The sequence below is a fragment of the Gossypium arboreum genome, chromosome 13 (assembly GCF_025698485.1).
Source record: "Gossypium arboreum isolate Shixiya-1 chromosome 13, ASM2569848v2, whole genome shotgun sequence".
Taxonomy (NCBI): domain Eukaryota; kingdom Viridiplantae; phylum Streptophyta; class Magnoliopsida; order Malvales; family Malvaceae; genus Gossypium; species Gossypium arboreum.
The window spans coordinates 20,360,603-20,368,309 of record NC_069082.1 but is presented as its reverse complement, the minus strand read 5'-3'; positions in this window follow the sequence as shown (position 1 = coordinate 20,368,309).

Below are 7,707 nucleotides of genomic sequence, written 5' to 3'. Positions count from 1 at the left end.
AAAATAATTAATGAAATAAATATTATTTTACTAATAGGATAAAATATTAAAACGGTAACTTATATTCCAATAATTTTAAATAATTTAATTATGATACTCATATTTCGGTGAATTTTTTCACTTATAGCATATAAAAATGGCTTATATGTAAGCTCTTTATGCCATTATGATATTATTTTTATAGTAAGATGAGTTATTATTTGGTTGATGCCTTGATGGTGTTTATATTATTTTGTATTCAACTTTGAGATGTTAAATATGTATGGCTCCAAAAATGAATGATCAAAATCCATTATCAGTACTTGTACTTTACCAAGCTTTCAAATCATGCTACCATAGCCAACCATATATGTATTTAAAAATTGATTCTATTCTTTTTATATATATATTAATTGAGTTTTTACAACTTCAGGACTTCAGTTTTTATGACAATGGCTAATTCGAACACTTTAATACATGTGGGTGATGAATTTAATGAATTTGAAAGTGTTTCCAAACATCAAAAGTCTACTATTTCAAAGGCGTGGGATGAGTTGAAGGCACAATGTAATCACTATAAGTGTATTTTTTCCACTAAATCTTCTAGCAGAACCTCTCATTTAAGACGTCATCTAAATAGTTGTTTGAAAAAAATTAATAAGGACATCACTCAATACACCATAGCCACTCAACCAACCTTAGGAGGTGGTTCATCTATAAAAACCTACAAGTTTGATGCTGATGAGTGTCGTCGAGCTGTTTGTACTTTTCTTGTGTATGACAAGCATTCATTTAAGACAGTTGAAGAACTGGGATTTAGACACATGATGAATGTTGCTAGTCCTAATTTTAAGAATATAAGTAGATAAACAACTACTAGGGATGTCTTAATGTATTATGCAAAAGAGAGAGATCATGTTAAAGAAGAGTTGGCTAAAGCACTTGGTTTAATTTTTCTAACTTTTGATAGTTCGAACTCTGAGCATATTTATGATGAATACATTTGCATTACAGCTTATTAGGTTGACAAAGATTGGAAGCTACAAAAGAGAATAATAAGGTTTAGAGCTTTATCTCCTCTGTATGATGGTTTGAACACAGTGGATAAACTTATTTTATGTTTATCTTAGTGGGGTATAGAGAAGAAAATTTTTAGTTCACTCTGTATAATGCTTCTTGTAACGGTCTTATGGTTTCTTATCTAGAAAACCATTTTTGTGCGAATCAAGCTCTTATTTGTAATAGTTTTTTTTTCAAGTTAGATGTTATGCACATATATTGAATCTTATAGTTAAAGTTGGTTTGGAACTTGCTAATGATGTTGTTGGTAAAATTCGAAGTGGAATCAAGTACATAAAAAAGTCAGGAATTCATAGGAAAAAAATTTATGATGTGGCCGACAAAAGCTTTCATTTGAACATAACTAAAAAGTTAGGTCAAAATGTGTGTGTGATGGAATTCTACTTATTTGATACTTGAATCTACTCTTTATTATAAAGATGTGTTAGATTATTGAGGCCAACGAGATAAAGATTATCAAATATATGCATTTTTTGATGAGGAGTGGAGAAATGTTGCTATTCTTTGTAAAATTTTTAAAGTTTTTTATGATGTGACTTGTGTTTTTTCTGGTTCTAATTATCCAATGGTTGATCTTTATTTTAGAAGGGTTTGAAAGGTTCACAAGGTCTTAATTGATACAATTAAAGGTCCTCATTCATTTTTAACTCAAATGGTTATGCAAATGCAAGAGAAATTTAATAAATATTGGGCTGAGTATTCTTTGATATTGTCATGTGCTGCAATTTTAGATCCTCATTACAAGTTAAATTATATGCAATATTACTTTACTACAATCTACGGTGCTCCTTCTTCAGACTTTGTGCAAACCATTCTTAGCAATTTTAAACTATTGTTTGATGAGTATGTTAAGAACTCCAAATCCACATCTTCCTCTTTGGTCGGAAGTTCCAATGTTTCGAATAATGATCATGTTGATTTTAGTTTGCATCAGCTCAATGTTAATAGGGTTGATTTGGAAGGAGATTATGATGAGAGTGATGATTTTAAACTATACTTAAGTAAATCCAATACTAAGAGTAAAAGGTCAAAGTTGGACATTTATTTGGAAGAATCAAAGCTTGAGTGGAATAGCTAAATAGATGTACTGGATTATTGGAGCAAAAGTTTAATTCGATATCGTGAGCTTTCATTTTTGGCTCGTAATCTTTTAGCAATTCCAATATCGACGACTATAGCTTCCGAATCGACTTTTAGCATGGAGAAAAAAGTTATCATATCTTTGAAGAGTTCCCTTAAACCAAAAACGGTTCAAGCCATTGTTTATTTTGATAACTGGATGCGAGCTAAGGGATTTTCAATAGTTAATTATTATTCTTATTTTATTGTTATAATTTTATAACATTTTATCAATTTGATTATCTAACTATTTATTCTTGTTTTATATTAGAAATTGATTGCAATAATGATGAGAATGACGATAAGGATGAGAATGATGAAGACAGTGATTCTTCGATTCCTTTTTAGGTATACAATTTACCTTTGAATTTATAGCTTGTTATAAAATTAAATATGTTGTTTGCTTGATATATAGATATTTTGAATAGTTGATTACATTTTGCATGTTGTTTTTGGTGCTATTTTGGGTGTTGTTTGACTATTATTCTATTGCTTTCGTTGGGTGCTAATTTTTACTACTATTTTTGGTGCTATTTTGCTTGATATATAGATATTGTAGAACTTTTGTTTGGATATTGTAGAACTTTTAGTTTTTTTCAGGTTTCCAACATCAATTGCATGAGAATATAACCTTGTTGTGGTTGGTTTTAGTTACCCAGTTGTTTTACTAATTATCAAATTTCATGTACTGTCATTTAGCTTTAATGTACTTCAATGAAACAACCTTGATGTCATCCTTTACTTTATTGTTTTTTATTCTTGTATTTTGTTATTTTTCATTCTGTGTAACATTTATTATTCCCTTGGAAAGATAATCATTACATTAGTAATGATTAATTATTTTTAAAAGAGCAATGATTAATTATTATGAATGCTAATGATGTGCATATCCAACAAATGATAATAAGTTTTCATCCAATTTTTAATATTTGTTAATGCAATTTGATAATTTTGAGGAATTATTTGTTTGAAATTTTTTAGTGTATTTGATATACTATATTTTTAAAATTTATTTTATGTAATAAAATGTTTTAAAAAAATGGGTCGAGCCCGGGTTTAGCACATATAATATGTGTTGGGCTTGGACAAAAATATCAGCCCATTTTCGGGTCGAACTAGGCTCGGCCCTAAAAATCAGGCCGAAAATTTTGATTGGGCCCAAAACGACCCATAGACACCTTTAGTGCAAACCAAGCAAATGGTGAGAACTTCTCTGTCAATTAGTACGTTGTCATAAGACAATGAATCTGACATAAGAGACTCATAATAGATGCTCTAGATATCAACATTCCAACTCCTAATGAGAGTTTTAATGGAGTTTCAAGCGAGTTTTAGAATAATGCTTGGGAGTATAATGCTAATGAGGCCCAAAGGACTACGGAGAGAACAACTACTTTTCTAGATGATTGCGATATTCCGTTCTATCCTGGTTGCATCAAGTTCTCATGCATCTCATTCCTACTTCAACTTTACCACTTCAAAGCACTTTTTGGATGGTTAGCAAAATCTTTGACATGCTTATTGGACTTTTTAAATGAGATATTTCTAGATAGAAACATAATCCTAACTAAATACTATGAGGCGAAGAAAAAGATTTCTGCACAAAATCTTGCGTATGTGAAGATTGATGCATGCTCGAACTATTGTATGTTATACTATGACGACGCTAGTAAAAAGGTCAGTTGTGATGTGTGTAAAAACTCAAGGTAGCAGTCTTCTAAAGAGTTGGATACAGATGAACAGGTTGATGGTATTTGTTGTGATCCTAAACCCGCCAAAGTATTACGATACTTTCCTTGATTCTCAAACTTAAAAGATTGTTTCAATCCTCCAAGACATCACAATCCATGAGATGGCATAAAGAAGGACAAACCAAATATGGTATATTGAGACATCCAGCCAATGGTTTTGCTTGGGATGTGTTTGATAAGAGGTTTCCTAATTTTGCAGCTGATCCATGCAATGTTAGGCTAGGTTTGGCTAGCGATGGATTCAATCCATTCTGAACAATGAATACAAGTCACAGTATATGGCTCGTACTTCTTATTCCTTATAATTTGGAACCTTGGGCATGCGTGAAATAATTATCAATGATATTATTAATGGTTATCCCTGGTGAGAAATGACCCAGCAACGACATTGATACCTACATGCAAACCTTAATTAATGAGATGAAGCAATTGTGGATAAGAGTTGATGCTTTTGAAGCATCAGTTTCCGAATCTTTCACTTTACGGACTTGTTTTCTGTAAATGATCAATGATTTCCCAGCTTACACTAATATTTCAGGATAGAGTATAAAAGGTCGTATTGCTTGCCTGGTATGTGCTAAAAAAACTCAATCCCGATGGCTATGGTATGGTCAAAAGTTCTGTTATATGGGTCATCGTTGATGGTTATTGGCTAAACACCCTTTTCAAAAATAGAGTCATGAATTCGATAGCACTATAGAGTGTGGGGTAGCTTCTATACCACAATCTGTGGAAGATATCTTAAGGGAAGTTGAAGGTATCAATTTCATTTATAAAAAAGCCTGAAAGAGGGATAAAAAAGAACATGATGAAGGGTCTGTAGAACCCGACGTAGACAAGGGATATGATTTGTTTAACGACTTTAAAGAATTGGCAATAGTGAGAGATGAAGTGAATCTCATAAATCAAGACAAAACTTTATGGAAGAAAATGATCATATTTTTTTACTTGCATTATTGGCGTTACAATCTTCTTCAACATAACTTAGTTGTCATGTACATCGAGAAGAACGTATGTGACAATGTCATGGCCACACTTTTTAATATCTCACGTAGGGGTAAAGACAATATCAATATGCGCAATGACCTATAAGATATTGTCATCCGAAGTTATCTTCATCCAGAAATGAGAAATGAGAAATAGCACCTAGAGCAAGCGTGTTACACTCTTGCATCAAAGGGAAATAATATTTTCCTCTCCATTGTGAAAAACTTGAAGGTACTTGATAGTTATGCATCAAATATATCTTGATGCATGAATTTGAAATAGCACAAGTTGAACAACCTTAAAAGTCATGATGGTCACATTCTCATGCAACATTTGCTTCTTAGATGCTTAAGAGGAGTTGTAGAAAAGAAGGTGCTAAGTGTTATTACAAATGTGTCAAATTTCTTTAAGAGATTATGTGCAAAATGTCTTGATCCACAAGAAGTTGATCAACTTCAAATACAAGTGGTGTTAACACTTTGTGAAATGGAGAAAATATTTCCTCAAAGTTTCTTTACAATCATGATTTATTTGATTATTCATATGCCGATAGAGGCTAAGCTTGGTGGACCTGTTCAATACAAGTGGATGTACCCGATCAAAAGGTATATGAAATATTTCACAATATTTTATCTTTATTATGTTAACATAGTATATAATAAGTATGTAAAATATATGTATGTGATACAAGTATCTAATGGGTTGAAAGCTTCGATGCGGAATAGAGCTTATCTTGAAGGTTCCATTGCTGAAGGGTACATAGTTTCAAAATGTCTTACATTTTTCTCTCGTTATTTTTCTGATATGGAAACTATATTTTCTTGTCCTCCTAGGACTGATGGGAATATTAAAAAAAATGGTACATTTTCTCTTCTGGAGGATGTCCAATTGGCACTATGAAAACAAAAATCTTGGGCATGCAACCTCTTGTACAAGGAAACCACTATGTTCTATTGCATAGTGATAAGTTATCACCATACTGTCAATGAGTTTCCTAAGGAAAATCTTGTCATTTGATTCTTTTGTTTAACCAATAGACGAGTAAAGTAATATTTCTTAATTTGTATGTATTTTGACAAAATTTCCCGCAAAATACCGAATATCTTATAGTGAATTTTTTTAGTATCAGCGAGCTACTTATGATGGCATTCAAATGAGTGAATGCACATAAGACAAATGGTTGGTTGAAAAGTTGTTGAAATGGCTTGCGAACTAGGCAAATTGTCATGGTTAAAATAATTTATCTCATTATTTATAAAATGAGGGCACATTGTAGAAATTTGTTCATAGAACAAGAGTTAATTGATTTTCTACTATATGGTCAGTTTCCAAATATAGAAGCCGAACAAGTTGATGCCGATGTAATTGCTCTTGCTCAGGGACCGCATAAGGTGATTTCCTTTTATGATGGGCTTATAATTAATGGTTTTTGAGTCCATACAAAAAAAAAGTGAGCAACATCGTAAAACTCAGAATAGTGGCGAGACGGTTTTTACTAATAAGAGAAACTATTATGGTAATTGCATTGAAACTATTGAGCTAAAGAATTATTGTAACACCCCTTACCAGTACCCAAGACCGGGATAAAATACGAGACGTTACTAAACATATACTTGGACACTTTCGAAAAATACATGTTATAAAATTTCATTCTAATTTAAAACCAACTAAACAACATCATAGTGTCCCGATTATAGACCTATAAGGTCCAAAACATACATTAAAAGCGATCTGGGACTAAACTGATAATTATGGAAAATTTTAGAAAAATTACTAGGGTTATGCCTCACACGCCCGTGTGCTCAGGGACACGCCCGTGTGCTCAGGGACACGCCCGTGTCCCTCACCTTTGTTGAATTATTTGGATTTACTTTTCAATTCGAACCTACAGGGGTTTTCACACAGCCAAGCACACGCCTGTGTTCCTGGCCCGTGTCCTTCACACGACCTAGACACGCCCGTGTCGTCGCTCGTGTCCAAAAACTTGGACATTCTATTTATGACATCATCATTCATTTTGAGGCACACGGCCAATGCACATGCCCATGTGCTAGGCCGTGTCCTCCACACGATTGAGACACATGGCCGTGTCTCTGTCCGTGTATTTACTACCATGCAAACTGACCTAAAATTTTAAGTGTAGGGGACACACGACTGGGCAACATGCCTATGGGTTGATAGTGTGTCACACACAGCCTAGACACATACCCATGTGTCTACCCATGTGGACCTTTTTAAGGCTGTTTTCCAAGCCTTTAGTCACCCTCTATCATCCATACACACTTAGAGAATTCAATGGTATTTAACATGGCCTAATTATACTCTTAAACAACCTTGACATGACTCATTGCATGTTAACCTTACTTCATCGGTTTAGTACATGCTAAATTATCCTTTTCGTATTAAGGATTAACATAGCACATTTTACTTTTTACACTTAGGTCATATTATAATCATATACCATTATATGTTATGTCCATTCTCAAATTATCCATTTCAATCATCCAGTCATGATAAACCTCATCATCATATCTCATGAGACATTTAAACATATACATGCATCATTGGTAGGTTTATTACCTACATCAATATGAGCCATATCTCATGGCCATATACAAAAGAATAAGTATACCATTTAGGCCATTACATTGGCTAGCCAAATGACACATATAACAAAATAACCAAAAATCCTATACATGCTATTAAACAAAATGAAAGTATCTATATACCAAGGAAGGACAAGTCGATAGTGTGTTGATTCTCCAACAGTCTTCCAATCTTCACGAGCCCA